Genomic DNA, 19904 nt, shown 5'->3' with positions numbered 1-19904 from the left:
ATAAGATCATATCATCTGCAAACAAGGATAATCTGACTTCTTCCTTTCCAGTTCAAATACCCTGTATTTCTTCCCCTTGTATGATTGCGGTAGCTAGAACTTCCAGTAATATGTTGAATAGTAGTGGTGAAAGTGGACATCCTTGTATTGTTCCAGATCTTAGAGAAAAGGCCTTCAGTTTTTCCACGTTTAGTATGATACTATTGATAGGTGTATGTCTGTCATATATGACTTTTGTCATATTAAGGTATGGTCCTTCTGCACCCAGATTTTTTGAGAGGTTTTTTCATGAAATTGTGTTGAATTTTATCAAATCCTTTTTCAGAATCAATTGAAATGATTATATGTTTTTTTGTCCTTGGTTCTGTTGATATGAGGTATCACACTAATTGTTTTACATATGTTAAACCATCCTTGCATCCTTGGAGTGAATCCCACTTGATAATGATGAATAATATTTTTAATGTATTGTTGAATTCAGTTTGCTTATATTTTGTTGGAGATTTTTGCATTTATGTTCATCAGAGATATTGCCCTATAGTTTTCTTTTTTGTTGTGTCTTTGTCTGGATTTGGTATCAGAGTGATACTGGCCTCATAGAATGAGTTTGGGAGCATTTTCACTTTCTTGATATTTTTGGAATAATTTGGTAGGATTGGTATTAGTTCTTAAAATGTTTGGTAGAGTTCAGCAGTAAAGCCATCAGGTCCTGAGCTTTTCATTGATGGAAGACTTTTTCATCGATGGGAAACTTTTTATTACTGCTTCTATCTCATTACTTGTTATTGGTCTATTTAGATTTTTTATTTTTTCCTGGTTCAATCTTGGTAGATTAATAAGAGTCTAGGAATTTGTCCATTTCTTCTAGGTTTTCTAACTTATTGGCAAAAAGTTGCTCATAAGAGTCTAATGATTCTTTGAATTTCTGCAATACCAATTGTAATGTCTCCTCATTCATTTCTGATTTTATTTATTTGTCTTTTCTCTTATTTTCTTAGTCTGGCTAAAGTTTTGTCAATTTTGCTTATCTTTTCAAAAAAACAACTTTTTGTTTCATTGACATTTTATATTGCTATTTGGGTTTCAATTTCATTTATTTCTGCTCTGATTCTTTTCTTCTATTAATTTTGGGTTTTGTTATCTCTTGTGTTTCTAGTTCTTCATGATGCATTATTAAGTTGTTTATTTGAAACTTTTTTTACTTTTTTGACGTAGGCATTTATTGCTATAAAATTTCCTCTTAGTAGTGCTTTTGCTGTATCCCATAGTTTTGGTATGTTGTGTTTTTATTTTCATGTGTTTCAAGAAAAAATTTAAATTCCTACTTAATCTCCTTACTGACTAAGTGTTCATTCAGAAGCATGTTGTTTAACGTCTATATATTTGTATAGTTTCCAAATTTCCTATTGTTATTTATTTCTAGCTTTATTTCATTGTGGTCAGAGAAAATACTTGGTATGATTTCAATTATTTTGAATTTTTCAAGGCTTGTTTTGTGTACTAACACACAGACACATTATATACTTGAGAATGGTCTATGGGATGAGGAGGAAAATGTGTATTCTGTAGGTGTAGAATAAAATGTTCTGTAAATATCCATTAGGTCCATTTAGCCTATAGTGTGGTTTAAGTCTGATGTTTCTTTGTTATTTTCTATCTGGATGATTTGTTTAATATTGAAAGTGGGGTATTGTGGTCTCCAACTATTATTGTATTAGGTTCTGTCTCTCTCTTTATCACTAATAATATTTGCTTCATATAACTGGGTGTTTCAATGTTGAATGCATATATATTTAAATTTGTTATATCCTCTTGCTGAATTGACCCCTTTTTCATTATATAATGACCTTCTTTGTCTCTTTTTACAGATTTTGTCTTGAAAACTATTTTATCTGATAGGAGTGTAGTTTAGCCTTGCTCTCTTTTGGTTTCCATTTGCATGAAATATCTTTTTCATCCCTTTATTTTCAGTCTATATGTGTCTTCATAAGTGATATGAATTTCTTGTATACTGTGTATAATTGGGTCATGATTTTTTATACATTCAGCCACTCTATGTCCTTGGATTTGAGAGTTTAGTCCATTTACATTCAGTGTTATTATTGCTAGGTAAGCACTTAGCAATGCCATGTTGTCATTTGATTTCTGATTGTTTTGTGGTTCTTTCTTTCTTCCCTTCTTCTTGTCTTCTTTTGTTAAAAGTGATTTTCTCTGGTAGTGTGTTCTAAATTTTCCTTTTATTTTCTATGTATCTGTTGTAGGTTTTTTGATTTGAGGTTACCATTAGGCTTTCATAAAGCATGTTATAAGCAGTTATTTTAAACATCTGACAATTCTACCTATAAACAAGCAAACAAACAAAGAGAAAGCTATAAGAAACCTTATATTTCAACTGCATTGCCTCTGCTTTTTGAATTTTTTGGTTCCAATTATATTTTTTATGCTATCTATTTCTTAAAAAGTTGTTGTAGTTATTATTTTTAATAGGTTTGTCTTTTAGTCTTCCTATTCAAGATATAATTGGTTTGCATACCACAATTGCAGCAATAGAGTATTCTTTATTTTTTATGTACTTACTATTACCAGTGTGTTTTATACCATCAGATAACTTCTCATTGTTCACTTGTATTCTTTTCTTTCAGACTGAAGAATTTCCTTTAGCATTTCTGGTAGGGCAGGTCTGGCATTGATGAAATCCCTCAGTTTTTGTTTGGCTGGAAAAATCTTTATATTTCTACTTCATATTTGAAGGATATTTTTGCAGGATATTATATTCTAGGTTAAGGGTTTTTTTCATTTTCCTTTGGCACTTTGAATATGTTCTGCCACTCTTTCCTTTCCTGTAAGGTTTCCACTGCTCTCAGATGTGTTGGAACTCTTTTATATTTTTTTTCTTGCTTACCTTGGGATCCTCTCTTCTTCCATGACCTTGAAGAGTTTGAGTATTTATTACTTTGATGTAGTCTTATTTGTGTTAAATCTGCTTGGTATTCTATTATCTTCCTGTATATATATATATATATATTTATATCTTTCTCTAGGTTTTAAGAGTTCTCTGTTCTTATTTCCTGCAATAAATTTTCCACCTTAGTGTCTCTCTCTATTTCCTCTTTAAGGTCAATAATTCTTAGATTTCCTCTGTTGAGCTCATTTTCTAGAGTTCATAGGTGTGCTTCATTCCTTTTTATTCTTTTTTTCTCTTCAGAGTGTGTATCTTCATATAGCCTTTCTTTAAGCTCACTAATTCTTTCTTTTACTTGATCAATTCTGCTGTTGATAGACTCTGATGCATTTTTAAGTTTGTCAATTAAATTGTTCAGCTCCAGAATTTTTGTTTGATTTTTTATTATGTCAATCTATGTGTTAAATTTCTCTGATAGGCTTGTGAATTCCTTCTCTGTGTTGTCTTGAAGTTCATTGAGCTTCTCCAGAACAGCTATTTTGAATTTTTTGTCTGAAAGGTCACATATCTCCATCACTCTGCGATTGGTCACAGATACCTTATTTAGTTTGTCTTGTGAGGTCATGTTTTCCTGGATGTTCTTGATGCTGTGGACATTCATCAGTGTTTGGGCATTGAATAGTTAGGTATTTATTCTGATCTTTGCATCTGGGCTTGTTTGTAACCATCTTTCTTGAGAGGTTTTCCAACTGTTCGAAGGGAATTGAGTGTTGTGATCTAAGTGTTTAGTCACTGTAGCCATATCAGCACTAGGGGTGCCCATAGGCCAGAAATACTGTGACACTTGCAGACTCCTGGTGGTACAGCTTTGGTGGGCATGAGTAGGACACAGAAAAATTTTCTGGATTACCAGGCAAAGTTTCTCAGGCTCTTTCTTCACTTTCCCCCTAAGAGAAAAAATCTCACTCTCTGGGCTGGGGTGCCTGGAGTTTGGGGAGAGGTGACATGAGCAGTCCCCTGTGGCTACCACATCTAGACTGCACAGGGTCACTCCTGAAGCCAGCACAGTCTTGCTCAATGTTCGTGGCAACTACTGCCTTGCTACTGCTGATGTTTATTCAAGGCTCAAGTGATCTTTATTCAGCAGGTGGCAAATTTTGCCAAGACTGGGTCCTTCCTTTCAGGGCAGTGGGTTGCCTTCTGGCCGAGGATGGGTCTAGAAATTCCTTTAGGAGCTAAGGCCTGGAATCAGGGGCTTTTAGGAATCTGCTTGGTACTTTATTTTACTATGGTTGAGCTGGTACCCAAGTTGCAAGACAAAGCCCTCTGTACTCTTCCTTTTCCTTTCCCCAAGTAGAAGGGGTCACTTCCTGAGCTACACTAACTGGAGTTGGGGAAGGGGTGACACAGGCACTTCCTCGTCTGCCATAGCTAATGCCCTTCTGGGTCATATGTGCTCCAAGTCCACTGGCTCTGAGCTCAATACAGCCACAAGACTTGCTCGAGAACCGCAATCTTTGTGGCCTTACTGCCTTTCAAATTTATTCTGGACCCCAGGCCACTTCCATCAGTAGGTGGTTGAGCTAGTTGGAACTCAGCTTCCTACTGCTGGGAGTGGGGATTGCTCTCTGGACAGGCTAAGCACAAGCTATACCTTTACTCTAGAATATACTCTATTGTATCATCTGCCTATAATAATAAGAAAATTAGTATAACAGTGTTTGACATAATTGAAACAAAATGAGTACATAAAAAGAAGTAGAATATTATGGTTTTACTAAAATGAACTCTATTGCATTAGAAAGGAAAGAAATTAAATATTAATTAACTCAAGGTGGTGACCGATATTATTTTTTATTTATTTATTTATTTTTTTTGAGACAGAGTCTCGCTTTGTTGCCCTGGCTAGAGTGAGTGCCATGGCATCAGCCTAGCTCACAGCAACCTCAAACTCTTGGGCTTAAGCAATCCTATTGCCTCAGCCTCCCGAGTAGCTGTGACTACAGGCATGCGCCACCATGCCCGGCTAATTTTTTCTATATATATTTTAGTTGACCAGATAATTTCTTTCTATTTTTAGTAGAGACGGGGTCTCGCTCTTGCTCAGGCTGGTCTCGAACTCCTGACCTTGAGAGATCCGCCCGCCTCGGCCTCCCAGAGTGCTAGGATTACAGGCGTGAGCCACCGCGCCTGGCCCCGATATTATTTTATTTCATTAACATATAAAAATAACTTTTTATACAAGCTTTCTTAGTACATAAAATATGCACAAACTAAGTTAATAATAGATTTACGTGAAAGCTCAGGAGATTTCCCTTAATTATTATAAACTAACATTTTGTGACTGGTCAACGGTGAATACATATCCCTTCTAGAGGATGGAACATAAATTAATCAATAAGAAAATAGTCATTTTTTCTTTTTTACATTATTTGACCAAGCACTGAGCCTGGCAAATCGATACTGAAAAAAATATGTAAACATAGACACATATACACATATACAGCCTGGAAAACTGAATTGTGAAACAAGTAGGGAAAATTAGTGAGAAATCCAGCACTAAATTTTACAGAGTATAAGCACATTTGTTTTTTAAGAAGAAAATGATGAGTGTGAGCTGAAGCATTTGAAAAAGGCAGAAATTTTATCTGAGTGTTGAAGGACATTATGAATTTACACAGGCAAAGCGAAGAGAACAGGAATATCCAGGAAACTGGAAAAACAATAAGAGACTGTGAAATTGAAAGCATGGCATTTGGACGAAACAAGAAGGAGAAGCCCAGAATTTGAACAAAAAAAAAAAAAAAAAAAAAAAAAAAAACAAGAAAAAAAAAAAGAAAGAAAAAAACAAAAAAAAACCACAAGAAAAAAAACAAGAAAACAACAACAACAACAACAACAAAAAATTTTGAAGTGGGAGAACAGAGGGTCATAAAGGCATCCAGAACTGGGCAACAGGTACTGAAGGGTCAGGCCTCCTTCCTAGGTCTGCTTCTGAGGGATTTCCGGTGTGGGTTGCCCACTTAGCTTCACTGAACCTGAGTCCACTCATTGTCTTACTGAGGACAACATGAATCCTGTCCCTTCCCCTGAGACTATAGAAACGAAACGAGGCAATCCCTATGGCAGTATGTTTTATACTGTAAAGATCTAAATAAAAAGGATATTATGATGATTCAGAATTAATATCCCTTCCCACATGTGGAACATGTTACTACAAAGACACAATTAGGGTTGTTGCTGCTGCTTCTCTTGTTGTTCTAATTATCTGCATGTAATAGGCTGTTGCAAAGGTGGGGTAGATTAAATATAATTGAATGCAATGTTTTTCCCGTACATAGAGGGACGTATTCAGATGGTTTCACACAGAAGAGACTTGATTATCGGGACTACTTGATTATTTTTGTTGTTTTATGTCTTGTTTTATTATATTTTGTATTATTTGTTTTCCAGGACACTATGGAAATGTCTGAGAGAGTATGACTGATATGGTGAAAAGAACCCTGCATTCCTATCTGTTATGATGAGAATTGTGCCCTCCCCAAATCCATATGTTAAAGGTGTAACCCCCAGCACCTTAGACTATGAACTTATTTGGAAATAAGGGTGATTGAAGATGTAATTAGTCAAGTTAAAATGAGGTGGGCCCCAAACCTAATATTAGTGATATCCTTATAAAAGGGGGAAATTTGAAAGCAGATATGTATACAGGGAGAATGCCATGTGAACATGGAAGTAGAGATCAGAGTGATGTATCTACCATCCAAGGAACATCAAAGGTTTTTAGCAAACCTTTTGAAGCTTAGAGAGAGGCATGAAACAGATTCTCTCTCACAGCCCTTAAAAGGAGCCAACCCTGTTGACACCTTGATCTTGAACTTCTAGCCTCCAGAACCGTGAGGCTATGCATTTATGTTGTTTAAGCCACCCACTTTATGGTCTATTGTGCTGGCAGCTCTAGGAAATTAATACGAAGGAATCAGATCCAGATTCAAATATTGAAGCCAGGTGTGGTGGCTCATGCCTATAATCCCAGTACTTTGTGAGGCCAAGGTAGAATGATTGTTTGAGCCCAGGAGTTCAAGACCAGTCTGGGCAACATAGTGAGACCCTGTCTGTACAAAAAAATTTAACAACTAGCCAGGCATGGTGGCATGCACCTGTAGTCTTAACTACACAGGAAATTTAGGTGGGAGGATCACTTGAGCCTAGGAGTTTGAGGCTGCAGTGAGCTATGATTGTGCCACTGAACTCCAACCTGGGCAACAGAGCAAGACTCTTTCTCAAAAGAAAAAAAAACAAAAAACCTAACCTAGGATGTACACCTAGGATGTATGCAGTAATCAAGGCACACGATATCTTTGAGTCTCCATTTCCTTTAAACAATACCTACACTTCCTACTTCACAGCTTTGCATGTACCAAATAGGTAATATGCACAGTTCATGAATGATAAAGTGATATAAAAATTTTATATGGTTATTCATATGAATAAATATAATTGATATTATATATCAATTAATTTCCATTTATTTGCAGTGCTCTGTCACAACTACAGAAGGTATATATTATATATAAGTGTAATTTAGTACAATTCATCTTTTAAATGTGATAGACACTTTTAGGCACAAATTTATAGGGTTTCTGTATATAGGGATTCATATGATATAATCATAAATGATTTTACACTATTTAACTGCTTTTATCCAGGTAACGATGTAGGGCACATTACTATAGTTATTGCAGTTAGCTACTGGGATTGAAGACATTTTTCAACTCTATTATATGCTGCACAAATGTATGTGTATATATGTGTCTGTATACCGTACACCTATATGTGTATGTATGTGTGTATATATGTGTGTGTGTCATGTGTTTGTGTCTTACTATTATTCAGTTTTTAACTAATATAAACCTTAAGGTGCACAATGGTGTCATATCTCTGCAAGATCTTCATGTGTGACAAGTGTTCTTGTGATTCTAAAAAGTAGAAAAAACTGACCATGAAAGACATTTTGTTACACCGTGTCCTAATCCAGACAAGAAGAAAGTGTCATAACACTGTGGTGTTTTATAGAAACAACTGAATATTGCCTGGAAATATATATTGATGTAGTATCATCCATGTGCTGGCATAAAAAGAAAAAAACTGTCAAAAAAAAGAAAAATCGAAGGACTGACTTCTCCTTGCCCAATACGCAAGCTAATGAGTTTGTTAGCCTCACTAGCTATGACTGATGAGTAAGGAGAGAAGCCCTGTAACAGAGGAGTAGTTTCCAATAAAGGCTATTTTGGTGAATGTTTGATTTCAAGACAGTGGTAGATTTGGACATTCTGAAATGAAATATTTTGCATAACTGGAATTGGAACAGCTATAGTTTGAAATTAATATATATTATTAATATATGTTACCATATATAATATGCATATATAAATACATATATTATATATAATTATGGTCAGTGTTTTTTAAATATATAAATTTTTCCCATTGTATTTACCTAATCAGAGAACCCTAGAATTGTTATAGTTCAGACCTTTAAACATAACTTTTCTTCACATTTTTTTCTGAAATAAATCATATCTGAAAACATCATAGGACGTTCCTTTGAACTTCTGTAAGAGAATTGACATCCTGTAAGGAAACTTTCAATCACAGTTCATTAAAACAGTACAACCTATTTCTGCCAAGTTTGAGGGATGAGTCCTCCACTGCTCTTTTGATTAGATAAAATCAATGCAATCTTTAATATGTGCTTGATGTCTTCAGGCTCCTTCACAAACTACCTCTGAGTAAAGCAGGAGGAACCATTCATCAAGGCACATTGACATACGGTTTCAGAAAGACAAGGAAGGTTCAGAGGGCTTACTCTGACTCCAATTTATAATCTATTCTTTCCTCAGATGATGTGAAACGTTCCAACATATTTTTAATGTTGTTATAGGTGTTGTCATCCTTTATGGTCAAACAGATTGCCCTATGATTAATGAGGATTTCTCATAATTTTCAGGAACAATTGGGGACTAAATGTGCATATTATTTTCAAAGAGTCCATTCTCTCTTATCTGCAACCTAAATTTAGGACCTTTGTAAAAAAAATATTGTCATTTTACTCCCTGACCATTTTGAAATTAATTGATGGATTCTGCAAAATTCAGCATGTATATATTCATCATTATGTGGATTCAGAATATTTCACTGTACCTTCCACTGACATTAATTGAATAAAATAACCTTATGATCTGGCTTCAGTTCAATCACAGTCTGATGATTCAGTCTGATTTTTAAAAAAATCTGATACGTGATGATCTTAGAGACTAAATTTGATTTCATGCCAGTTTTTCCTTTTTGAAAGGAGTTTTCAAAATTGTCTGATCTGGTATGTTTATCCCTTCTCCAATTTTGTTTATTTTCTTCATTTTTGAAATAACATTTTCATAAACATTTACCTAACACTGCACTTGCACTGGCATTTAACACCTCTCTAATCCATAGGCTGTAGGGCTGTTATATCATGTTTCCTTACTTTTACTGTGGTGTTATTGAAGCTCACATCATAGTTTTATTTTCTAAATAGAACTTTGAAAATAAAATATCTATGTTTCAAAGACATAGACTGCAGATGTAACACAAGCAGACGGGGGGTAACATAATGAAAACTTCTCACTTTTACCAGAAAAATAACTCAACCATCTGTCCTGCTGATGCTAGATCTATGATCAAGTTTTACACAGAGCAGACCATGGCTAAAGTGGAGCCATGTCAAAGTTTTAGGGTGAGGTGTTTCCTCAAAATGGTACCTGAAATTTCTTTCATAAGACCCAATGACATGCATTCCAAATGTAAAGATTCAATTAAATGGCACGTTCTTCTTAGGAGAAGAATCACAATGACCAAGTCATCTTTCAGGTCCATTGATTTGGAACATTTGGCAAACCAGAGAGCACAAAGCCACTGGCCAACCACCAGAGGAAAACAGCTCAAACGGGGGGTGGAGAGATGATTTTAATGTAAGTGATGTTCAGTGTTTTGAATAGTAACCATGAAAGAACATTGTATCTGTTGACTAGGCACTCAATTTGTAGTAACACTCTCAGAAGCTATTAATGGAAGTATAATTACTTGGCATTATAAGCTACCTTTCAAGTTGTGCACACCTATGTACTAATAGGCATATGTCCATGAAAATACCTGCACATGGACATGTGCAAGAATGTGCCATGAAAATATAGCACTATCATAATAGCAAAAAAGTTAAAACAGCTAAAATTAAAATTTCCATCAAACTTAGAATGGCATTTTCATAAAATGCCATATTCTATAACAATAAAAATAATGTATAGATATAGCTAACAATTGGGAAAAAATTAATATATATAATGTTGATCAAAGAAAGAACCAGACAGAAAATAATGTATTTTTAGGAAGTTCAACATATCTAAAACTATCCTATATTATTTAAAGTTGAATTCTTAGGAAGTAAAATTATGACACAATGCTGATGAATGTTATCTATGTAATTATATAAAAATACAGAGGCCAGATTACTGGTAACCTTTGTGGACAGAGGGAGAAGTGATTGGAAAAAAGATAATGAAGGAGTCTGAGATGCTGTGATGTATTGTTTTTCTGGACTTTGTGTCCAGGTGGTATTCACAGTTTTTGGCTATAACCTTGAGTTGGATTTGTTTCAGCTGGACTTTTTAAAATGTGTGATATAGTTCATATATCCAAAGTTTAAAGCATTTTAATTTTTTAAAAAAAATTCCTTCAGAGCTGAGGATTGGTCCATAAATGGTTTGCATTCACAGGGGGACTATGAAAATAAACAAGAACATTTTAGAGAAGAAAGGAATATTAAATTAAAATCTGCTCTTTTATGTCATTTAATTGGCATCCAAGATTTTAAATAAAACCTGCATATGTGTATGTGTGTTGTGTGTGCATGCATGCATGTATGTGTATATGAGTGGCACAACTTGGCAACCCAGTCACTGAACAATTTGTAGTTCATTGCAAAACCTGAAATTTAGAAATATGTACTATCATAACACCATCATATTACAGTAATCCATGTGGCCCGACTCAAAGTGGTCAGGCAACCATCTCACAAAACTTTATGAACCAATTTTCATATATAAAGAAAGCATATTATTATGACCCTACATTTTACTTAAATTGGAATGGAGCTTGCTATAATCTGTTTTTTTTACTGATATGTGTGAGGATTTGCCAGTGTTTCCTGCCTGACGTGGCAGTTGACATTCATAAATTTTTATGTGTTTATTTTCGTTTTATTTTTATTCTTTGAAAAAGGAGTTAGGTATGGCTCAAAATAGGAAAAAAAAAAACTTTAGAAAAATAGAGTCAACTTAGTGTCATGTTTCCAGGGATAGGGGGGTAGGACAGCAGCGAGTACCACACTGATATTTTATTCCACTTTGACCTTCCATTGCTTATCAGTCACATCCATATTTATGTCTGTTGGCTTTGCTTCCTCAGGGGCATCTAATCTCTACATATGGCCTCCTTATCTCAGCATCTCTTATTGACTTTTTCTAATCTTATTATTTCTGCTGATATTTACTCTGCATGCCATTTTTGCTACCTCACTAGTATGCATTGATGCTCACCCCTAAGAATGTTTATATTACCAGCCTAAACAAATGAAATTAGGAAAGTGTGTGGTGATCAGTCTGAGATCCTGATTGAACAAAAGAGCAAACACCTACTTGGAGGGCACAGCAAAGAATTCAAACTGAGCTCAATATCTGAAGACTACTGAGGGCAGTGACTCAAGACCTATTTTTGGTTTGTTCAGTCATATTTTGATTTTTAAGAAGTCGCTTGCTTAAACCTTAAGAAATCAACAAATACAAATCTTACTTTGTGATAAAACGAGAAATCTAAGTGTTTTGCTTTTAACATTTTGGTGTAGAGGAAAGGCTGTTATGTTTGGATTTGAATAGAACTGAAGTCAAATCCAGGTTCCTTCATTTAATAGAAACATTATCTTAACATACATAAACCCTAGTGCAAGTGCACTTCTATTTCTGATCTTACATTATCTCTATCCTTCAGCAAGGGAAATCAGACGATTTTTCATTCTCTTTGTAGTGGCTGGAGAAGAGGCATTGGCCTCCTAAGGCTCTCATACTGTAAACTAATGGAATGGAGAAATAGCAGATAGATGATTTACAAATATTTTTTCCAGTCTGTGATTGTCTTTTCACTCCCTCTGTAGAATTGTTTGAGGAACAGAATTTTAAAAAATATGATGAAGTTCAATTTATCTAATTGTTCCTTTATTTGTCATGCTTTTGATGTTGTATGGAAGAAAATTTTGTCTCAACCACGATGACAAAGGTTTCACTCTATGGTGTTGTCTAGAAGTTCATATTTTTATAACTTACATTTAGGTCTGTGATATATTATAAATTAATTTTTATATATGGAATGAGGTGTGGATCCAAGTTTTTAGGATTAGAAATTGTCAGGTGGATTTCTAAATGTTTTGTCAAAATTTGTGGAAAAGGCAATCTTTTGCCCAATAAAATGACTTTACACTAGTGTAGAAATCAATTATGCACATATGTACAGGTCTTCTTCTGGAGTATGTGCTCTGTACTATTGATCTGTTTGTATATCTTTATGCCAAGGTCACACTCTCTTGATTACTGTAATGTTCACTCTCTAACTTTAACCTTTTCCAGAGGCTTTCAGCTGCTCCAGTTTCTTTGCATTTTCATATGAATTTTAGAAATGGCTTGTCAGCTTTTAAAAAAATGCCTGCTATAATTGAGATTGAGATTGCATTGAATCTATACATCAGTTTAGTGAGAAATTATTGCTTTAAAATATTGATGCCTTTCAACCCCGTATTATATTAATAACTCTCCCTTTGGTTAAAGCTTTTTTAAAATTTCTTTCATATGTATTTTGTAGGTTCAGTGTACTAGTTTTTCTCATTTTTTGACCAATTTGTTCTCAAGTAATTCATATTTTTGATGCTATTGTATTTGGTATTGTCTATGTACTTTTTGATTTTCTTAGTGGTATATAGAAATTGATTTTGGTATATTCATCTTGTATGAGGTAAATGTTATAAAATTATTATTTCTAGAAGCTTTTTTGTGGTTTAATCCAATTTTTTACATAGATAATCACATCATATTTGAAGAAAATAATTTTTCCTTATTCTTATCCAATCTTTATTTTAAAATAAATTTTCCTTTCTTACCTTATTGCACTAGCTGAAACTTTCTCTACAATATTCAAAGGAATCGGTGAGAATGAACATCTTTGACTTGTTCTTGATATTTGGGAGAAAGCATTCAGTCTCTTACCATGATATATGGTATTAGCTGTAAGTATTTTGTTCATAGTCTTTATTGGGTTGAAGAATTTCCCTTCTATTCCTCATTTATTAAGTGTTTTTATCACTTAAGGGAGTTGGATTTTGTCAAGTGCTTTTCTGTATCTATTGATAACCTTATACTTTTTCTTTATTTTGTTAAGATGGTAAATCACTTGATTGATTTTCAGATTTTAACCAGTCTCTCATTCCTCGAATCAACTATAATTGGTCATGATATTTTAACTTTTTATGTATGGTTGGATTTGATTTGCTATAATTATGTTTACATTTTTTTTAAAATATGGTAATGAAAAATATTGATCTGTCATTTTCTTTTCTTGTAATCTCTTTTTCTGATTCTGGTATTTGGGTAATGAAGATCATCCTGTAATAGTTTAGCCCAGTATTTCCTTCTTTTCAATACTCTGGAATAGTTTGTGCAGCATTGGTATTATTTGTTAATGCAATATTTGGTAGAATTCACTAGTGAAGTCATCTGGGCCTTAAGTTTTCTTTATGGGAATTATTAAAATATAATTATAATGTATTAAATAGGACTATTCTTGCTTTATAATTTTAATGAACTTTACTAGCTGCTGTATTTAAAGGAATTTATCCATTTCATCTAAGGAATCAAATTTATTCACAAAAATTTTTTCGTAATATGTCTTTATTAGCCTTTCTGAATTTTTTATCTATAGTTATGTTATTGCTTTCATTTCTTTGGTTTTTTTGCTATGATTTTTTAAATCATATTTCTTGTTTCCCTTGAATTTCTTTTGCTTTTCCTTTTTTTTGCAGTTTCTTAAAGTAGAAGCTGAGGTCATTGATTTGAGACCTACCTTTATTTCTAATCTATCCATTGGGTGCTATATATTTTCCTGTAAGCACTACTTTAGTAGCATTCCATTAATATTTATTTTTTGTGTTTTTATTTTCATTGAGTTTAAAATATTTTCTAATATCCTTTTTTCTTTCACTCATAAGTTATTTAGAAGCATATTATTTAGTTTCCAATCCTTAGAGAGCATATACTAGGTACAACTTAAATTCTTTTAAATTTATTAAGATTTGTTTTCTGGCCTAGAATATAGGCTATCTTTGTAAATATCCCATCTACACTTGAAAGTAAACTACTGTTGATAAAATATTCTATAAACATGTCAATTGTTTCAAGTTGGCTGATGGTATTCAACTTTTCCATGCTATATTCATTTTCTTTTTACTCATTCTATCAGTTATGGAGAGAAGGGTATTAAAATTTCTGATTATTATTTGTAGATTTCTCAGTTTTTCCCTATAATTCTTAGAGTTGATGCTACATATCTAAAAGCTTTGCCATATTAAAGGTTTTTGTTTGAATATTTCATTACTGTACTTTTAATGTCAAGTGAAGTATATATAACAAACTTATGGCCAAATGAATTTTGCCAAAAAATAAGAAATAAATGAAAAACATAAAAAAATTAACTGGAAACTTTATCATATTGGAAATTTTGAATATTGACCTAATGCTGGGCCATTTTTAAACTTGTTTAACTAAAAAGTATATAATTAAAAATTGTAATTTGGTTTATAGGACATATTCTATTTCAAAGAAAATATTTAAAAACAAAGTTTATATATATGTATTTATTTCATAATATTTATCAATCAAATTGTGCTTCACTGGTGGGTCTGAATGTTTTTCAGAAAATTTTGCCTAAAACATCCCACTGGTCCACACCTGCTAACTATTCCTACCACTCCTGTTTCCTTTGTATAATGTGTACAGATTCTGTGACCTACAAAGAAAAACTATAATCTAGAATTCCTTCTGGCAAACTTGGATGCTAGAAGTTACTGGAAAATATGCCCTCCATATAATGAGTGAAAATCATTTTCAACCTATATTTCTATACTTAGCCACATTATCAAACAAATATACAATAGATAAAAAATATTTTATCAAATATAAAGACGTAATGGTTTGTCTCATAAGGATCTCTTCTTTTATTTGGAAGCTATCAGAAAACAGAGCCCCTTTTAAAACAACACAAGCCAATTGACTCAGAAAGCAAGTGCTCCAATGCACAAAAGTGGTGAATGCAAATTTCATTTTGATAGCTCTACCCAAATTCTGCAGTGAAACCAGTGCAGATAAGAGCACACCAGGGTGTCAGGGGTGAGTAGGTGGTGGATGGCCGTGGTAGGTATAATAAAAAGAAAATGGGAATTTTATTTTCGCTGATGTGATTTTTTACTTGGAAAAAATAATTTTAAACCAATCTGTTCCAACATTTAGAAAAGATGATTTAATAGAAATTTACAAAGCTAAGCAAATACAAAGGAGGAACTTATTAATCATATGTGCTTAAATCTGCTGGGTTGTTTAGAATAAATCAGAATCAGGAAAAACTGAAGGATGGGAGTATTCTTAAATGGCTATTGTATTATACTAACTGACTTCACACTGACTATGGAGCAAGGTATTGCGTGACCCATTACAGGAGATATGGATGAAAGAGAGTTCATAAAGACCTGAGTATCGTAACTGATCTGATCAACAACTTTCTTGATTTGAAGGACAACAAAGAGACACAGAGGAATTTACATATTCCATTCACAAATTACTTCAGCTGTAAAATTCTGCCCTGTATTCCTGGGAAATCTATCTGCTCACAGAGAGTCTCTTATTCCTCATTGCCTTTCCTTTCTGTGCAAGACTACCTCAGGTCAACTGAGTGCTTATCTTTTTATACATTTAAAGGGCCTATATACATATATATAAATTCATGCAAAAAATGGAAAGAAAAACTAAAGTTATGAGAAGATTTAATATTAACTAGATTACAATGTTAAATGTAAATCCACAGGGGATTAGTAACACATTATATAGGCTATTAGTCATTCACCATTCATGTCTCAGTCTGGTTTTGTTTCTTATCTTGTATGCTCTCACTGTACTTCCCCTGCCCTTCCAGCAGAGATAATAATAAATGGGTGTTCACTAGAGTAGCTGGGGAAGTTACTAGGGTGAGTGTTGATGTTTCAGCATATCAGCAATAAGAGAGCTGCATATTAGCAATAGGCTCATAGAGAGAAGGAGAAAGGCAGCAGGGAGTTGGTAATAAGGTAAAGATGTGGCATGCCCAAAGAAAAGCTCAAACATAACAAAACTAGGTATAAGTTTTTCCAAAATAAATCCCTAAATTAATTCACATTTTTATCCCAGAAATGAAGAACTTTTCCAATTCAAATACAGCAATTTTTATTGCTCCCCAAAGAAATTGCACAAATCTGTAAAAAGTAATTTAAGGACAGATTAAACCTGCAAATCCACACTCATTTTGACATCTGGAACTAAGCCAGAGAATTGTTTCCTCAAGGGGATAAATATAACAGCATGGCTACATGCACAGAGTACCAGATCTTCATTTGTAAGTTTTAACAAGTATACTCAGATTTGAAAATATGAGCCACTATTCCCCAGCAATATTTTGGAAATAGGGAAAAAATAGATTTTTCTTTAAGTTCAATATTGTAAAAAAGAAGTTATGGCTACCTGAAGTCAGGTCAGTGATAGCTCTGTTCAACTGTCATTGTTAAAAAAAAAAAAAAGTTTACTGAAGGTGAATAGCTAGGAAATGTGGAAAGAGTCCCATCTGTGCTGAGCAGATGCAGTGCAAGAGGAGTGCAGAAAGAAAAATGTGTAAAGATACTTAGGCTGCAATACAAAGACAGGTATAGCATAAAGTGAATCAGAGGGAGCAAGAATCAGCAGGAAAAGGACAAATATGCTGGGAATGATCAGACTTATATGGAAACAAATCCCCATAAGGAAAAAATGAGAAAGTAGGTGTGAAATATTTCTTCTCATTTTATTGGTCATCATTACCAAGTCATATTCCTTAACATGATACATTTTGAAAAGAAATGATAAAGACTTTAATTTACAGCCCCATAGAATAATACTTTTTATGTTTAAGTATGGTCTTCAGTATTTTGTATTTCCTTAAGTGAGATAATGTACATACAAAAAACTCTTTGCCATACATCATCATTGTATATGGAGAATTGCTTTCCTTTTTTTCCAATTCTCCGTATCAGTAGAGTTAGTATAACTGAATCCCACAGAGTATCTAAGTTGCAAAAAATACTTTGAGCGGATAGTATTAGGAGACAAACAGTGTTTGAAAGTACTTTTACTTTTGGTGGTACAAGTGCCCTGTTTCGTCTGTTATAGTAATTTTTCGAAAACAGATGTTTGTAACACAGCTGATAAGGACCCAGGGATAAACTTTGGGTTGATGATATCTGTGAGCCTGAATGTCAAATTGTGTTAATATATATTTATCCAAAATTCTTAGGATAGTGTCCCTAACTTTTATCAGATTCTTATATATTTATGATAAAAATAAAATATCTATTAATAGTTCTATTGTTAAGTTTTTGAGGAATCCATAATGGGTGTACTAAATTACATTTCCATCAAAAGAGTATAAGAGTTCTCCTTTCTCCATATCCTCACCAATATTTGTTATTCTTTGTCTTTTTGAGAATAGCCATTCTAGCTGGGATAAAGTGATATCTCATTGTGGTTTTGATTTGCCTTTTCCTGATGATTAGGATGTTGAATATTTTGTCACATACCTGTTGGCCATTAGTATATCTTCTCTGAAGAATGTCTATTCAGGTCTTTTGCTCATTTTTTAACACAAATATTTGTGGGGGTTTTTTTTTTTTTTTAATTTTTTTTTTGCTATTGAGTTGTTTTAGTGTCTTATATATTCCGGATATTAACCGCTTGTCACATGCATAGTTTGCAAACACTTTTCCCATTCTTCAGGTTTACTGAAATAAGCTAGACATAGAAAGACAAACATTATATAATGTCACTCATATGTGGAATCTAAAAATGTTGATATAAAAGTAGAGAGTAAAACAGTGAATACCAGAGGCTGAGAAGGGTACAGAGTAGGGAGGATTTCAAGTAGAGTTTAGTCAACAGGTTCAAAGTTACTGTTAGACAGGAGGAATAAGTTCTGGTATTCTATTACACAGTAGGGTAACTATAGCCCATAATAAATAATGTATTATGTATTTCAAGATAACTAGAAGAGAGGATTTTGAAAATTATCCCCACAAAGAAATAATAAATGTTTAAATTGATGAATATGCTAATTATCCTGATGTGATCATTATACAAGTATACATGTATTGAAACATCAGATGGTACCTTATAACTATGTATAATTATTATGTATCAATTATAAATAAAATTTAAAAAGTGAATGAATAAATTCAGAGATGAGCTTGAAAAGAAAAGAACTTATTCCTCCAGTGTAACAGTAACTTTGTACCTGTTGACTAAACTGCTCTCTTAAGAGTTTCTGATCTACAAGCCCTTTTCAGAGATTTCCAAAATATTTATGTATTTCCTGTTAAGCTTGATAAAATCTTGTCAAAAACTCACCACTCAGTTTTTCTATCTTAGCTAGTTGTCCCCACTTCCTATTTGCTTATCTTTTGTTCCTGCCTTTTAACCACCTTATTCTCTTTACAAATTTCACTACTCCTCTTCTCTATTAGTCTACAGACTCCTGCTTTTTTCCTTCTTTTTTCCCCAGTATATCTTTTAGTTCTTATTCCTCCACTACACTCCTCTCTTGACATTATTATGTTAAACTTGCTCTCCATTTTAGGATTCTAACCTGAATAGAAATGACACTGCATTAGAGAATATTTAAAATAAATAATGTGATTAGAGTTAAAATTTTATTAAAGTGGTCTTTTTCCTCAAAAGTGCTGGTTGTGATTCAGTTCTGTTTCTTTATTGGCTTTTAGCAAAGTACAATCATCCCTCAATTATCTTTAGGAGATTGATTCTAGGACTGCTTAGGATACCAAAATCCATGAAGGCTCAAATCTCTTATATAAAATGGCCTAGGATTTACGTATAACCTACTGACATTCTCCTGTATTCTTTGAATCATCTCCAGGTTACTTATAATACCTAATACAACTGTAAATACTATGTAAATAGTTGTCATACTGTATTATTTTTTATTTATATGATTTTTATTGTTTTATTGTACAGGGCCAAGTGTAATCACAAATGGTACACTTTAGAGAGCACCCTTAGAATTACAAAGTTTTAAAATAAACGAGTTCTATATAAATATGTGATGTCCATTTCCTGGCCTAATTAATGAGGATTTTACTTTTAAAAGTGATAATGCACATGCAATAATATGAATTAGTCTCAAATACAGTATGCCAAGTAAAAAGAGAAGCCAGCTAGAAAAAAAAAAAATTAAAAACTCTCCATTTTGTATATTTCCATTTAAAAGATATTCTTGCAAAGTTAAAATTGTAGGGACAGATCAGTGATTTCCCAGTGCTGGGTCCAGGAGTGGGCCACTGGGAAAACTTTGGAGGTGCTGGAACTGTCCTTAATTGAGTGGTAGATTCATAACTGTAAGCTGTGTCAATACTCACAACTGTACACTATAAGGGGTGAATTCTCTGCATATAAATTAATTCTTAATATTTAAAATTGAAAAAATCAGAGGTTAAAAGTGTGGGAGTTCACTCAGTCTTTCAACAAACATTTATGGAATGCCTTCTATGTGCCAGGTGCTGGTTACGTAGTGGTGAAGAAAG

This window comes from Eulemur rufifrons, chromosome 15, assembly GCF_041146395.1.
Source record: "Eulemur rufifrons isolate Redbay chromosome 15, OSU_ERuf_1, whole genome shotgun sequence".
In the NCBI taxonomy this organism is placed as follows: domain Eukaryota; kingdom Metazoa; phylum Chordata; class Mammalia; order Primates; family Lemuridae; genus Eulemur; species Eulemur rufifrons.
Note: the sequence above shows the minus strand (reverse complement) of the source record.